This window comes from Schistocerca piceifrons, chromosome 2 (genome assembly GCF_021461385.2).
Source record: "Schistocerca piceifrons isolate TAMUIC-IGC-003096 chromosome 2, iqSchPice1.1, whole genome shotgun sequence".
In the NCBI taxonomy this organism is placed as follows: domain Eukaryota; kingdom Metazoa; phylum Arthropoda; class Insecta; order Orthoptera; family Acrididae; genus Schistocerca; species Schistocerca piceifrons.
In genome coordinates this window covers 548,846,132-548,863,444 of record NC_060139.1, presented here as the reverse complement: position 1 = coordinate 548,863,444, position 17,313 = coordinate 548,846,132, and positions in this window count along the sequence as shown.

Sequence of the window (17,313 nt, the reverse complement as noted above, 5' to 3'; positions counted from 1 at the left end):
CAGATCCTGGAAATTTTTTAAATGGACTGGTAGAAAACAAAATGAGGAGGTTCTCCATAAAATTCAACACTCGGGTTGGAGTTCAGGCAGTGAGTACACATAACAGCAAGACTTGCAACACCTGAAGAAGACAGCAGGGCTTTATAGTCCAAATGTTGTGCATAAAATGAGAGTAACATCTCAGCAGAATGCCCAGAGTCACTCCAGTAATCAATAGTGGTGAGAGAACCTGAGAAATTACATAAAAAAGTCACACAGATGAGGTCCTTGAGTACTGATCTTATCATATACATTTCACTGTTTAATTGCAGTAGCAAAGATTGCTACATCTATTACCCTTGATAGGTGCAATTCCCATGCCCAGCCAGTAGCAATTTTGTACCCAGAAAAGCTAAGGTAACGAGAACCATGAGAAAGCAGGAAGGCATCTGTTGAAACTCAGTTGATGAACATTTCCAAGAATATTGTGCCTCTTCCTAGTACAATTTGTTACTCTCATACAGGAAAGTGATAGTGAGATTATGCCATCATAGAAAGGCTTGTTTTACAACTGTACCTCATGAACCTACACCTAATGCAGTGAAGGTGCTTCTTGTTATCTATGACACAGACAAAGCTGCTGTTTACAATTTACTCGAATGTTTTTCTGACATTGTTATAGGTGATGTACATTAACTTCTTGGCTTGGTACGATCCTTTGCAAATTTGAAGAGTGAGTTGTCCTCCCTCCATGAGTTATGAAAAGCTATGAAAATTAATTTTCCCCATTACCCATGAATTTGCAATGAGCTGTATCAAAGCCATAGATTGTTTGAAGGTTGAGGACTTGTACAACCTCAGTTTTGTTAGGACTTTGATCCTTGAAACGCCATCTGGCACAGCTTGCAGAGCAATACTTCCCTCAAAGGTAAGGCTGCCTCGTCATATAACCAGTAGCTAAACCATACCCATTATCTGAGCTAGGAAGCAGCAGCTCATATTAGTTTCGCAGTGAATTCCAAAATGCTTTTGAGATTTAACGATAAATGGCTCTAGCCACACTTGCTACTAGTCATACACAATACAACTTCTGGCATTCTTCAAAATGAAACTGACCGTGGACCTACACACACATAGATGTATATAAAGACCACCCTAAATAACTGTTTGTCCAGATTCAAATTACAAAATATTTCAAGCAATTGTTCTTTAGCTGTCAGGGGGACATCCATCAGCATGATTGCCTTTGTTGTAGCATTGTTTTTTTACAAAAATATGAACAGTGGTATGACTGTTTTAAATGGCACCCTGTATTTTTTTTTTTTTTTTCGATAATTCATTTCCTCTCCTAAAGACCTATTCAAAAATGTATCACAGTGTACCATTCACTGAAACACAATGCTATTAATTACATAACACAACATTGACATTGACACTCCCAGTGCTTGGTGCAGGTACTCAGGGTAATGGAACACATCCGTGTGCTGACGTTGGCAGAGGACAAATGTAAACTTAAGTAGAATGCACAACCATCATTCCATCAACCATCGTCAGTTGACCAGTTGTGTGAGTAGAATGTACACCAACAAAGAGAAGGTAGAAATGCTACTCGTCTATGGGGAATGTAAGCAGAACAGTAATTGCAATACTGTTTTCTTATGTAGGGGTACATTTAGGACAGCAGCTCAGTCCTCTTAAATACTGTTGTGTAGAGCAGGTGTACAGTAAAGGCTGTCCTTCCTCCAAACAGCATTGACATAATGTTTATTTTATTGTTGTTGTTGTTGTTGAATGTAGACGAAATGCTACACAGGCAGAGGAACTGTATAGAGAGTGATATCCTGACAAGAACCCACCTTCCTGATGGATGTTTTCTCATCTTGTTGCGACACTTCAGGAAATGGGAAGCTTGAACCCATGACAACACAATAGCCACAGTACTTGCACAGGTGAAGTTGCCAAAGTTCCTGTTCTCGCTTCTGTTGCTATGAATCCACAAGTGAGCACACGACAGCTTGAACACGAGATTAGCATTCCTAAAACCAGTGTTCATCATACTCTTACACATCACCAGTTCCATCCTTACCATGTACACCTACATCAAGAATTGCATGGGAATGATTTCCAGAATTGTGTACAGTTCTGTCATTGGGCACAGCAGCAAATCCTCATTAACCTGAGCTGCTTCTCCAGTATTCTATTTACCAATGAATGTTCCTTCTCAAACAAAGGACAGATAAACACAAGGAACATGCTTTATTGGTCCAGCAACAACCCACAATGGCTTCGACAGGTGGAACATCAGCGTCAATGGAGCATTAACGTCTGGTGTGGGATGCTTGGTACTACAATTATTGGCCCTTATTTCATCAATGGTAGTCTAAACAGCACAGCATATGCCAACTTCCGCAAACAAATACTTACTCCTCTTCCGGATGAAGTGCCGCAAAGAGCCAGAACAATTATGTGGTATCGACACGATGGATGTCCAGCACATAATGCCTTGTGTTCACATTGTGTTCTGAACCGAAGGTATCCAGCCAGATGAATTGGTCAAGAAGGAACAGTTACTTGACCTGCTAGGTCTCCTAATTTAAATCCTCTGGTCTTTTTTCTTTGGGGATGCATTAAAGACATCTATCACAATATTCCAACAACTCCAGAGGACATGCAGGAACGTTTCATTCTTGCTTGTAATTCTCTTCAGCAGGCAACACTGAAAGCAGTAAATGATTCTCTCATTCAATGAGTGCACCAGTGTATCGCTGTCCAGGGTCACCACTTTGAGCATCTTTGAATATTCTACTCCTGGGCAATGGCACAGGAGAGTCAAACTCAATTTGTGTTATATTTTTACTTGGTTTTCATTTGTTTTCTGACAACTCCGGCAAGTGGATGAGTTTGTGATCCCGGTCACAAAGTCAGTGTTGTGTTATGTAATTAATAATGTTGTGTTTCAGTGAATGATACACTGTGATATATTTTTGAATAGGTCTTTAGGAGTGGAAATGAATTACCGAATAAAAAATACAATTTTAAAAAGTCATACCGCTGTGCATATCTTTGTAAAAAAACAAAGCTATAATGAAGGCAATCATGCTGATTGATGTCCCCCTGACGTCTAAAGAAAATTTGCTTGAAACACTTTGTAATTTGCATCTGGACAAACAGTTATTTAGAGTGGTCAAGATAAATGGGACACCCTGCATGTAATTTTTTTTTTTTTCTTTCATGCAGACACAGCTCACACACACACACACACACACACACACACACACACACACACACATCGGTGGCCAGAGACAGTTTTTGTGTGTGTGTGTGTGTGTGTGTGTGTTGTCTATTTCAGAAGAAGGCCTTTTGGCTAGTTACAGTCTGAATTTAAAAATTTAAAATGCTGTCATAACCTACTCATTAACAAATATAATCTTATGTCAAAGGTTTAAAACAGCAAGACAAGTATTACACTCAGAAACTGTGATATGTCTTGAGACAGTGTAACTCATGGTTTGTAAATACCCAGAACATATATATATCCTAAATTTGAGAATGAGGTAACTTAGTGACCTCCCAACAAAATTTACACATAATTACAAATCTTTGCAAAAACTTTTCCTCATTGTCACCCTCACACAAAATAATGAAAGGAGAAAGTTTATCACTTACTGTAGTTTTGCTGTTCACATTGTAAAACTTCAGCATCAGGCAAGGCATTTTAATTTATTACTACTATCTCTATTCGCATCATTTTGCAGGCAGTATTTACAAATACCACTGAAAGGACCTGCAAAATTGTATTACTGTAGGACACACAGTTCAGGAGATGTGATGCAATAAACATTGAGAAGCTGCCAAAACTTGCTTTTCCTTAAAATGGAGAACAAATTACAGGGACTATACTCATCCAGTGTTTGGTTGTGACAGCACTTACTGACTTTCAACAAACCCTAAACATAAATTCAAACCTTTACAATTTTTTTTCTCACTGACATGCCTGATGTCAAATATTTAACACATTAAGTAATCAGACATCTGCAGTAGTTTTGTACATGGGAGTTTGATTCTTTAAAAAATCAGTTGGGGGGCGGGGGGTTAATAGTAAGACCCTAAATGATTTGTTACAGGTCCACACAGTAGATTGACGAACAAAATACATGCATACATATAGAATATCAGAACGGATACACAATTAGACAGAAAACTTCTGTGGGAACAGAACAGTTTCTCATTCCTAATGAGGAGGTAGCACCAGAAGGAAAGAGGGTATCTAGTGTTCCTGAAGCCAGTTTCCTAGGCCTGATGCTGTTCACAATATACAGGGTGAGTCACATTATACATAACTACTGTTCAGATTATAGGATTGATATTTTCAGTAATTGATAGTATACAAAAGAGAAAGTAGCGTAATTTTATTCTGTGATAAGAGGGTCATGCAGGCTCTTATATTGTGCATTCTTAATCAAGTAAAGATTGCACAAAGGCCCTGTAAAACAGGAGTGGACAATTCAGTCAGCTCCCCAAAAACGGGGGCTAAGACATTTTAAAGTACTGAGTGCTTTAGGGACTGTCTTTTCAGGTTGCTAATGTGTAGTAACCATATAAGGTTAGAATCAAATATGAGACTCAGAAATCTCACCATGTCTTCAAAATTAAGGACAGTGTCCACTATCTGCAACTCAGGAAAGTTTAAAGGGAAATGTGATTGGTTAAAAACAACACCCACAGACTCCTCAGTCGAGAAATTAAAACTGATCCTCCCTGCCCATTCCTCCATAAAATAGTCTGTTGTAACTGACAAGTTGGTGCAAGGTTCAAGGATGAAAAAAAAAAAAAGGACAAAGAAGTCGTCAACAAACAAATAACGCTGGACAGAACTCTTAACTATGAACATAATATGATTAATAGCTATGGCAAAGTAATTAAAACTTGAAACAGTATTTTGAGGGATATCATTCTCCTGCTCAAAGTGAGCATGGAGGTCATCAATAACTTAATATCTAAAATAGTATGGTGACAGGAAGGACAATATAAAGATGGGAAGACATCCTCAAAATCATCATTCATGGAGCTGCCAGAAAACATGCCTGTAAGTAGAATTGTAGGCCATCTTCATTTCAAAAACATATCCCTGAAGTGATAGCAGTGTGGGAAAGCCTATTGTGTAACTGCTTGCAGGAGGTTATCAAAAGTTGGGTGATATCTTCTGTGCCCATACTGGTAGTGACAAAGAAGCTGCCTAAATTCTAAGATTTAGGCAAGGTGATAGTTGACCATCTGCTCCAAGGTTTTTCCCCACACAACTAGTGAGGGCAACTCTATGATAACTACTTGAGTACGTGTAGTGCTACCTTGGTTTTAAAAGTGGAATCAAAACTGCCTCTTGCCTGAAGTCAGGGAAGACTCCTGACACCCAAATACACTACTGACCATTAAAATTGCTACACCACGAAGATGACTTGCTACAGACTTGAAATTTAACTGACAGGAAGAAGATGCTGTGATATGCAAATGATTAGCTTTTCAGAGCATTCACACAAGGTTGGCACCGGTGGTGACACCTACAACATGCTGACATGAGAAAAGTTTCCAACCGATTTCCCATACACAAACAGCAGTTGACCTGTGTTGCCTGGTGAAACGTTGTTATGATGACTTGTGTAAGGAGGAGAAATGCGTACCATCACGTTTCTGACTTTGATAAAGGTCGGATTGAGCCTATCACGATTGCGGTTTATCGTATTGCGACATTGCTGCTCGCATTGGTCGAGATCCAATGACTGTTAGCAGAATATGGAATCGGTGGTAATATGGAATGCCGTGCTGGATCCCAACAGCCTCATATCACTAGCAGTCGAGATGACAGGCATCTTATCTGCATGGCTGTAATGGATCGTGCAGCCACGTCTCGATCCCTGAGTCAACAGATGGGGACGTTTGCTAGACAACAACCGTCTGCATGAACAGTTCAGCAGCATGGACTATCAGCTCGGAGACCATGGCTGCGGTTACTCTTGATGCTGCATCACGGACAGGAGTGCCTGCGATGGTGTACTCAATGACAAACCCGGGTGCACGAATGGCAAAATGTCATTTTTTCAGATGAATCCAGGTTCTGTTTACAGCATCATGATGGTCGCATCCATGTTTGGCGACATCGCAGTGAATGTACACTGGAAGCGTGTATTCATCATCACCATACTGGCGTATCACCCGGCATGATGGTATGGGGTGCCATTGGTTACCCGTCTCGGTCACCTCTTGTTCCCGTCTCGGTCACCTCTTGTTCCCATTGACGGCACTTTGAACAGTGGATGTTACATTTCAGATATGTTACGACCCGTGGCTCTACCTTTCATTCAATCCCTGCAAAACCCTACATTTCAGCAGGATAATGCACGACCGCATGTTGCAGGTCCTGTACGGGCCTTTCTGGGCACAGAAAATGTTAAGACTGCTGCCCAGGCCAGCACATTCTCCAGATCTCTCACCAACTGAAAATGTCTGGTCAATGGTGGCTGAGCAACTGGCTTGTCACAATACACCAGCCACTACTCTTGATGAACTGTGGTATCGTGTTGAAGCTGCATGGGTGGCTGTACCTGTTCACGCCATCCAAGCTCTGTTTGACTCAATGCCCAGGCGAATCAAGGCCGTTATTACGGCCAGAGGTGGTTGTTCTAGGTACTAATTTCTCAGGATCTATGCACCCAAATTGCGTGAAAATGTTATCACCTGTCAGTTCTAGTATAATATATTTATCCAATGAATACCCGTTTATCATCTGCATTTCTTCTTGGTGTAGCAATTTTAATGGCCAGTAGTGTAAGATTAAAAATGGTGAGTAGCATTTCCTTACTCTGCCCTGTGAGGTGTATAACATCTTGTAATGGGCAAGTCAGTGACATGTCAAACTGCAAAAAGCACAGAACGTAGCTCCCACATAGGAAGGGGCAGTTGTATTCTTCATCAGAGGTGAAACTGAAGTCATAATTGATCCTCTTGGCAGCCATCCTGTAGTACTGAAATGCTGAATTCTGACTGGCAGTAGCAACAAATGTGGCAAAATGAGGTGTTATTATTCTGGGCTCACTACAGTAGCAACTATGAGGTGTGGTAGTGATGTGTACAATCACTGACCTCGTTCAGTGGATGTATTTTTTTCGGTAAGCATAAGAATTGAGTACCAGCAGAAAGAGGCTGTAACAGTAGGTGTATGGATGTGGTTGTTTCTTTTTAAGCATTCGATGAAAACCACTACATGATCAGGGTTATGGATCACAAGCTGTTTAAAGTTTAATCCAGTCTGGTGCTGAAATCAGAATTTGTGGTAGTAGATGGAGACAGGAGGCATCCATTGCTGTGAATTGGGGAGACAGAGCATGCAAGGATACTATATCATCATGGCGTTGTATGCAACATGTTGACAAACTTTTTGGGAAGCCAGCTGAAGAATATGACTGGCACAAACTAAAAGTTAGATGCTACTTCTGAGGGTGGATACCTCTTTTGGCGACATGCAGGTGGGCAGGTCCTTTATAGAAGTAAGAGTTAAGGATGATTATTTCAGGTACTTTTAATATAACATGGTGAAAATGTTTTTGTGGATGAAGTTTGGGATGTGTATCATTGCTTAACACAAGAAAAATAATGATTAATATACCATGTCATGTTATGGATGTCCTCCACCAATAAAATAATTCATATCTTGTGTAATCCGGGGGGCTGCTTCTTGATGCTGCCATAGGTTCATCTTGATAGGTTCATCTTGCATTGCCACACATGAATCATGTAATGGTAGAAATAAGTTTCAGTTTGTTTCGCATGCTAGATCTTCGACAGTGAATGTACAGAGTCTGACTACATGCTGTTGAAACAAAATTTGGTCTAAGACTGACTTAAGACTGATGTAAGACTGACCTAAGACTGACTTATGGTGGCATACAAATCACATCTATTTATATGATTTTAAACAATTACTGTTATTGTTACATATTAAATTTTTATTTAACAATTAAAGTTTTTACATACCATCTTCCCAAATTACATAGAAAGTTACATGGAATAACATTGAATAATTTCATACGAAGACAGGAAAGGATCTGTTTCAATTAAGACTATAAATTACATGTTTTATGATTCCAAAATGTATTTCATTAATTTTCATATATTATTTCACCAACTAAAAGGAGAATTATCCTATAATTTACAGGTGGACGGAGTGATTAGTTTTATTGAATGAAAGGCCTAGATTCAATTAATTAAATTTTGTACAAGTAAAATTTTACATTTTTCATATGGTTGTAATTATAATTCTACTAACTAACACCAATTAGAACATGACAGTGGTTGACCCTGACTGAAAAATTCACCATGTCATATTTCTATTAGGGATACAAATAATTTCTGATTTAGCAAAACATAAAAATAGCTCTCTCTCGATGACTAAAAATATTGGAACTTTAATTATTAATTACTCCATAATGACAATAGCAATTTTATTCCTACCATGTGCATGTAGTTTGTATTGTGTGCAAATTGTGATGGTACATTAGTCTTTTATCCAACATGTTTCCTTCATTTTATATACTGGTGAGGCCCAAAGTAAAAAATGTCAAAACAATAGCTTAAATTAGCATAAATTACTAACTTGCTGCATGAAAAATCTTTGGTGTATTCGAATCCAGATAACCAGAAAAGACAAAGTCAAAGCAGCAGTTTAAATTGGTGTAAATTGCTAATATTACATAGATGCCCTCTTTGGGAGAGTGCAAATGAGACTGGAATAGGTTACAGAATCCCAAAAGGGGTTGTGGTATTACATAGTGTTCTGGAAGAGGTTTCACTGGAGGAAACTGTGTAGGCACTACAATGTTGATAGGAAAGTTATTGGTAAAGTGCCTTGTCTGATGTCACAAAAATAAATCACATAAGTTATAGGTAGGTGTGGCAGACCACTGTGTGGGAGAGAAAGCATCAGGCCTTGGCTGAACTCGAACCTTAGTTACATTATAAACTTGATATTTGTTCATTTGATGTTGAGTAAGCCTGAATGTGTACAGTTGAATAGGCAGTGCTTTTAATTGGTGTTTCAAAGTATATTTTTGCTGATGTATATCTGCAGACTCCCACAGAGATCAGTTTACAGGACCAAGCTTATGGCATGTCATAGGTCATTATGCAACCAAATGTTGGTAAATTGAACACTGCTAATTGTCTAGTTGTGTACTGGTTCAGTGTTGCAACAGGTGACCATCTGGTCACGATTGTTGGGTTGGCATATTTTGTGTCTTGGAGAAATTGCCACTTGTTGAGGCACTTCTAAAACTATCCTGCATGCAAGAGCAGCAAATTGATTGTAATGATATGTGTGAGTTGCTAATCTGGTAGCATGGAATTCTCTTGTCATTTGGAATTAGTGTCAGTCTCACAAGTTCCTTGAATTACGGTTAGTCTCATGCTCAACTATGAATAAAAGTTGTAACTTATGTACACCAACTTGACTGGACAATACAGAGCCTCAGTAAATGATTTACCAGAGTAATTTGGTCTTTTTTTAATATCCTACCAATCCTTTCCAGAGTATTGTGATATTCGTGCAAAACTGCATCAAGATCACATATGGAAACATAACGTGAGAACAACTGCATCACAGATAAGGGTGGGTAGGTTGATAGGTCAAGAATGTGCAGCTGTATTTAAGTATGCAGCATCCAAACATAGGTTTGCATTGTAACTAAGTCACACACCCTGGTCAGGCTACTGCTTATCATCTCAGACAGGTTGTTCAATATTATGTTCCAAATGCGAGTTTCTGGTTGCTTCTTCCTCTTGGTGTAGACTGGTGCACGTATAATGCTGGTTAATTGATCTGCTAAGTTATGTATGAAAGCTTTTTATTCTAATTAGCATCAAGAAGCTATAAATAATATTACTTAAATAAATGAGGAGAAGTAAATCATGTTTCAAATTGGTGCATTGGCCAGAAATTGAAGACTTCAAAACAAACAGGACACTTGTCAGAAGTTTACATTTTTTGGAAGAGTGTAAAACATTATAAGTAGCTGTATAATGTCTTCCCATCAATTATGTTTTTTATGTTCCTTCTTGGGAATGTCTAAAAAATTTTTACGACTCTGTACTAACTTCATTTCAGTGTAGGTACAAAGTAATAAGATTTTATTGTAAATTACGGTCCTTGCTGACATAAGCTGTTTTTGTCAGAAAATGTAGCTGGGAGTATGAAGGCATTGGCCCCTTACCTAGCTTGCATTTATCATGAATCTCTCACCCAGCACAAAGTCCCAAGTGACTGGAAAAAAGCACAGGTGACTGCAGAATATTAGAAAGGTAAAAGAACAGACCCACAAAATTACAGACCAATATCCCTCACTTCTGTTTGCTGCAGGATCCTTGAAAATATTCTAAGTTCAAATATAATAAACTTTCTGTAGGCTAAGCAGTATATGTCCATGAATCAGCATGGTTTTAAAAAGCATCACTCATGCAAAACTCATCGTGCCATCTCCTCATACGATGCATTGAGAACTATGGATGAAGGGCAACAAGAAGATTCCATATTTCTAGATTTTCGAAAAGCATTTGACATGGTATCCCATTGCAGGCTGTTAGAGAAGATAAGAGCATATAGAATAAGTTCACAGATATGTGATTGGCTCAAAGACTTCTTAAATAATAGAGCCCAGTATATTGTCCTCAACAGTGAGTGTTCATCAGAGGCAAGGGCATCATCTGGAATGCCTCAGGGAAGTGTGATAGCACTGCTGGTGTTCTCTATAAACATAAATGATTTGGAAGACAGGGTGGGAAGCAGTCTGCAGTTGTTTGCTGATGATGCATGGTGTACAGTAAGGTGTCGAAGCTGAGTGACTGTAGGAGAACGTAAGGTGACCTAGGCAAAATTTCCAGTTGTGATGAATGGCAGGTAGCCCTAAATGTGGAGAAATGTAATTTAATGCGAAGAGTAGGAAGAACAAACCTGTAACGTTTGGATATAGTATTACTGGTGTCCAGCTTGACACAGTCAAGTCATTTAAATATCTGGACGTAACATTGCAAAGCAATATGAGGCAGAAAGAGCATGTGAAAACTGTGGTACAGTAGGCAGATGGTTGACTTTGGTTTTTTGGGAGAATTTTAGGAAAGAGTGGTTCACCTGTAAAGGAGGCTGCATATAGGACATTGGTACAATCTATTCTTGAGTACTGCTCGAGTGTTTGGGATCTGTACCAGGTCAGATTGAAGGAAGACATCAAAGCAATACAGAAGAGGGCTGCTAGATTTGTTATCAGTAGGTTTGAACAAAACATAAGTGTTGCGGAGATGCTTCAGGAACTCACATGGGAATTCCTCGAGGGAAGGCAGTGCTCTTTTCTGGGAACACTATTAGCAAATTTTAGAGGACTGGCACTTGAAGCTGACTGCCGAACGTTTCTACTGCCACCAACATATGCCACGCATATTGTCTTCAAAGAAGGTGATAATAAAGATATGAATAACTACAGGCCTATCTCAATCTCATCCTGCTTTTCTAAAGTTTTTGAAAAAATAATGTACAAAAAACTGATGGACTTCATTGAAAAAAAAAAAAAAAAAGATTTACTAAGTTTAGCTCAACATGGGTTCAGAAGCTACAAATCTACTGTAACTGCAGTATATGATTGCATAAATATGTTATTAGATCTGTTAGATAAAAAACAACCCATAACAGGCATATTTCTGGAACTGTCAAAGGCTTTTGACACTGTTGACTACAAAATATTGCTGGATAAAATAGAACACTATGGTATCAGGGGAATTTCAAACAAAAGCAAGGTGTACCACAGGGCTCAGTATTGGGACCTCTACTTTTCCTTCTTTATATTAATGACTTGAGCCTGAATGTAGATGCACACAAAACAATAATATTTGCTGATGACGCAACTTTACTCCTCAAAGGGGAGAATACAGAGGCTGTGCAAAAAGCTGTGAACTTGGCCACTGAACAACTCAGCAACTGGGCTAAAATCAATAGATTAACTATCAACACCAAAAAGACAGCTTCCATGAACTTTCACACAACACAAAATGCAAATTCCTCTCAGCCACTTGTCACTGTAAATAACCAGCAAATAGCTACTGACACTGTTTTCAAATTCCTGGGTCTGTGGGCTTAAGATAACCTGAAATGGAATACACATACAGAAAAAATAAATGCCAGAATGAGTACTGGCTGTTATGCATTGAGTGTACTGAAATCATGTGCTAGCCTGAAAACAGTTATCATTACGCTTATATACAAGCCCACCTAAAATATGGTGTGATATTCTGGGGAAATTCTCCAACTGCATTGAGCACATTCAAAATCTTCCCACTAGTATTAAGTCCATCGAAGACAACATAAAATTTAGCAAAGCCTTGAAGTCGTAGTTGTCGTGTCACTGTTTTTACTCTGTAAATGAATACCTAGAATAGTTATCTTGCTATGTATGTTAAATTGAAAACATTGAGCAATGGAGTGAAGTAAACTTAACCAATCTTTGCAATATAATACATTAGGATACTATATGTTAATATATGTTAACAATGTTAACTGATATTTTCCGACATCTGTAACACATTGTGTGCCACCAGATCACATGGAATAAATAAATGAAAGGGCCATGAAGATAAGATATGAGAAATTAGGGCTCATACAGAGGTGTACAGACAGTCATTTTTTCCGTCGCCTCTATTTGCGAGTGGGACAGGAGGGAGGGGAAATGACAAGTAGTGGTACAGGGTAACCTGCACCATACACCTTATGGTGGCTTGCAGAGTATCTATGTAGATGTAGATATAAAGGTATCAGAGATTCCCAGTAGACTTTGTAGGGCACATTATTGTTTATTTTCTTCACTGTTAAGAGTTTCAGGCAGATACCTTTTGGACAAATTCTTATCGAATGAGTAGTGACAAATCCTTGGTTTAAATGCAGATATATGATGTGCAACAAGGTCTTTGAGTGGCCGATGAACTGCATGACATCTGTTATTGTGCTTGCCTCTCATATCTTTTGGAGAATGTTGTTTGAGATCAGATGCTGTTGGACAGTGCATAGTCAACCTCAAGAGATTGCACGGAAACCCATGAATGCCTCTCTATAAATAGATAATTCTGCTATAGTAGCATCATCAGTCACTCAGACTGTATAATAAAAAGAAATATTGTATGCAAAAGAGGTGACAGACAGTGAAACAGTGCTATAACTGTCATTTTTTTCCCCTTTATGCACTACTTTGTGTGACCTGTTTTGGTTTCACATTATGAACTGTAATAAGGCCAGACAAATAGGTGTCTTGCGTAGTTTTTGACTGCATTCTATTGAATGCTAAGAAAAGCTGCTGCCTTTGTTCAGCTGATGTTATTTGAAAGCTCCACAGTCTTTTGCATCTGCAACCAAACTGAACGGAGGTCAGGTCACCTACATACCTAACCATCAAGAAAAGCAGGTGTAAAAATTTAGTGATGGAAATAAAGAATGTAAACAGTACTTACCTGCAGTCATCTCTCACACGTTTCGCAGGAATGCTTTTACTGAAATAATTTCGTGTTCTTCACCCACAACTTCTTCTTCTTTATTTAATTTTCCTTTCTATCTTGACATTTCTGCCCTGTCTTTGAAACATTACAGAAATACAGACAGTGATCCGTCACTTGCCGAAGTTTATACTTAAGAAAATCAACAACATTGTTGTTGCATTGTCACCTGCTTTCACACAAAAATATCTCTTATCAAATGACAAAGACTGTTTTTGTCAGAAATTGTTTTGACAAAGAATGTTTTTGTAGAACTGTAACATTTTTGAACTGCAGTAACTCAGAACAAGGTACGTTTCTGCCATATCTGATTAGAACAAATCGTGAGTCCTGGAGATGGCTGGAAGATCCTGCTGAAATCTCAAAAACAAAATAAAAAAATTGACAAGGATTGTGTTTGTTGTAAAGTCTTCAATTGATATGGAATATTGCTGTAGAAGAAGTAAGAGAGTAATGATTTTGACCTGAATTCTCCAAGTGTATTTTAGTTGTGGGTTAGACAGCAACACTCAGCAGCACAGTTGGCAAGTTTGGTGCATCCATTTATAACAGCATAAAACGGATAGAGGAAATTGACTCAACTACTTTAGCCAAGCACAGATAAGATTGGCTTTTCAGTCATAAAATGTGTGTGTGTGTGGGGGGGGGGGGGGGGGGGGGGAGGTTTGGACACCACTGATGGGTGAGGAGCTAATGACAGGATCAACCAACTTTAGACAGCTGAACGGTGAAACCACCATTGCAAAGAAAGTAGCTGATGCAATTGCAAGTAGCTCATTGCAGCAGGTTGCGTGTTTTTCAGTTGTCGGGCACGCTTGTAACACTTAAGAAAAGAATAGGCGATAGTGATAAAATCTTAGTAGATTCTTCTTCAAAGTGCAAAGTTGAAGGAACAATTGATATGGATAAAATTAATAAGGAACTAAGTAGTAATTAAGTTTTCAATCCTGATATGTACTAAACTGGGTACAGTATGAAGATGAAGCATTGGTAGATTCTCCTAGCATTGTTTCACGAGAGCAAATCAATGTTGAATGACTTGTACTTAGTCTGAGTGAAGTGTGTCTAGATGTCAAGCCTGGTGGGCTGAATGTTTAGCTTTTCTCATTAATTGAGACACTACATAACATCAAGTATGAACTGCAGAAGGACAATGAAAAATAGTAAAACAATGATAGCATAAAAATGGAGATTAGTAACGTTAAAAACAAAAGTAGTGTGTGTAGGACATTCTTGTCCAGAAATCTCTTCAGGGAATTTGGTTGCTTGGTGTAAGTCTTTTTATTTGATGCCACTTTGGCAACTTGCTGATTGATGACAAGGACAACATGTACCCAGTACTGAACAGGAAAAGAAAAACATGATTGACAACATAAGAACTCATGTTTAATGATGAAATCGAAATTGAAAGTAAAGAATGGCACTGAAAACCAGTTTCCCCCATAGAAAGTACACTGGGAAGAAGATGTTGGTTTGCAGTTAGAACTGTTGTTTCAGATGTATACTCAGAACTTGCTATGGGGTGTCAAGACTGTGATGCAGCTGGACTTGGGAAACTTCACTGATACAAGGAGCTGGTGTGCAGGCAGCCTCCATCCTCTGAGGGACTTCCGCCAACAAACTGCAAGCTGTCTACAGTAGAGCTTGTGGAAGGCACACCCTTGTGACCTGGCTGGCTAGATGTTATCGGTCATTGTCCTAGTCAACCCCTGGTGAATGACTGGGGCCTCTAGAGCATTGAACATACAGTGTCAGCCATTGCACCCAAGTGCATGACATGGGGGCCACGGATAAATGATTGGGTGCATATTTGGCCAAACTCCAGAGGTCCTGAGTGGACAATGCCTCTTTCTTTGTGGGATTGTGGGCCTCACAATGCCATGACCTGAGGCAACAAATGCCATTGGTGCTGCTGGAGCATCAACACATTCTGTAACCATCTGTGCTAGCATAGGCATGGGGCTGCCTTGAGGATGGCCATTGCACAGCACATTACTGCTGGAAATAAACATTTTTTAATGATACCACCATGTCACAGTGCACCCTAGCATAAATTGGCCCTCTCCCTCACTATTTCTCTCACCCATCCTGATGTGTAGAAGCTCTGAATAGGCTGGATCACTGCAGCTGGTGTCAGCAAGTAATCGTTACACCTCACAACATGATAGGTTGTGTCAAGAAGTTTCACTGAGTATTCAAACACTACCATCTGGTTAGAGAAGTGATTTTTTGGTAGCTCTTAGCACCCAAAAGCTGTAATCTGGTGTTGAGTAGTGAAGATTAGGCATTCTGGTAATTACGAATGGGCAGAGGTATTTATCATATCTCCAGTTGAGCAGTATCAGCTCAGCACTATGTGGTGCAATGAGTTTCACTTTGTTTATGATTGAGTCTGTATCTGTTCTCAGTTGTTAGATTAATTTGTGTGAGTCTTGGACAGATTGTGTTTAAAGTTACATTTGTGAAGCTGTGTGAACCTATGGACTTATCATTATTTAAAGGTAATGGCAGCTGATAGACCCAATAATCTAATACTAGTAAGGTATCAATTTTGCAGTCTTCTGAGGCACAAGTTGCCATGCACCAAGGCTTTGGGAGCCAATGTTTTACATGTAAATGTGTTGGTCAATTGGCTCACAATTATTCAGAGTGTAAATGGCTGATGATACACCAAAAAAATTAATTTGTAGTGTATTTTAAGTATTTCAATGCATTAGTTGGTTATCTGAGTTTCTAGGTATTAATTACAGTAGGAGTAAAGTACGCTACTACTATGGAATCTGTTGCTGCTATAACAGAGCAAGTATGGGTGTTAATGTATGAAAATACTCTACAAAAGCAGGAGGATGAGGTACTCATTCATAGATTTGAGGCTTTGAATGCCATTCAGTTTCAATCACAGTCTGAGTCGGGAAAATATGGCACAGTTGGGGGTAGCTGCTTTTGATCCATATATCAAACAATGGAAAACATGTTGATATTCATTAGCAATTTTACAGCTATTGCTGCAAACAGCAGCTGGTCGCATGAAGTAACCCTTTGTGCAGATAACTTGTGTTTAAGAGGGGAAGTCAAAACATGTGTGTTACAGCATGAGAATCTCAGTAAAGAATCATTCTTTGAACGGTTGATTGCTGGACTCTGCTAGCATTACCAGAAACAAAACAGCACATGGTTTTTTGAAATATAATGAGTTGGTGGAAGTCGGGGCTATTCCAAGTGTAACAGTCAATAGAAAATACCCATCTTCTTTCTTTTGCAAACTCTGATACTGCAGTAGCTGTAAAAGAATAATGAGTATTTGCTGGAGCTTCCTGAGCTCTTTGCATTGTAGCTAATGATATGTTATGCCAAGAGAAAGTCCAAGTAATAATGTTGTCATGAAGTTTCACTTTCACAATCACATGTTTGTTCCTTAAAAACTGAAACAAAATTGGCACACAAAAACTTGAACAAAACTGATCTCTCCTCCCCCCCCCCCCCAGCTGTTTTGTCACTGCTCGTATACTATTTCAATATTTACAGCTGATGTCATGTTATTGCATGCAGAAGATTTAGAGAATACAATAAAAAAACTTGTTGGCATTTACAAACAGAAACTAAAAATTTAAGTATTGATTCACTCCTCCTACAATGCAACATTAAGTTTTACTTGGTTCTTAGTTTTTTAGTACCAAAATTCACTAAATATGTTCACTAACAATGTGTTTTACAAAGTTGCTTATATCATGAGAGTTATTTGTTGGAAAATGTTCTTTG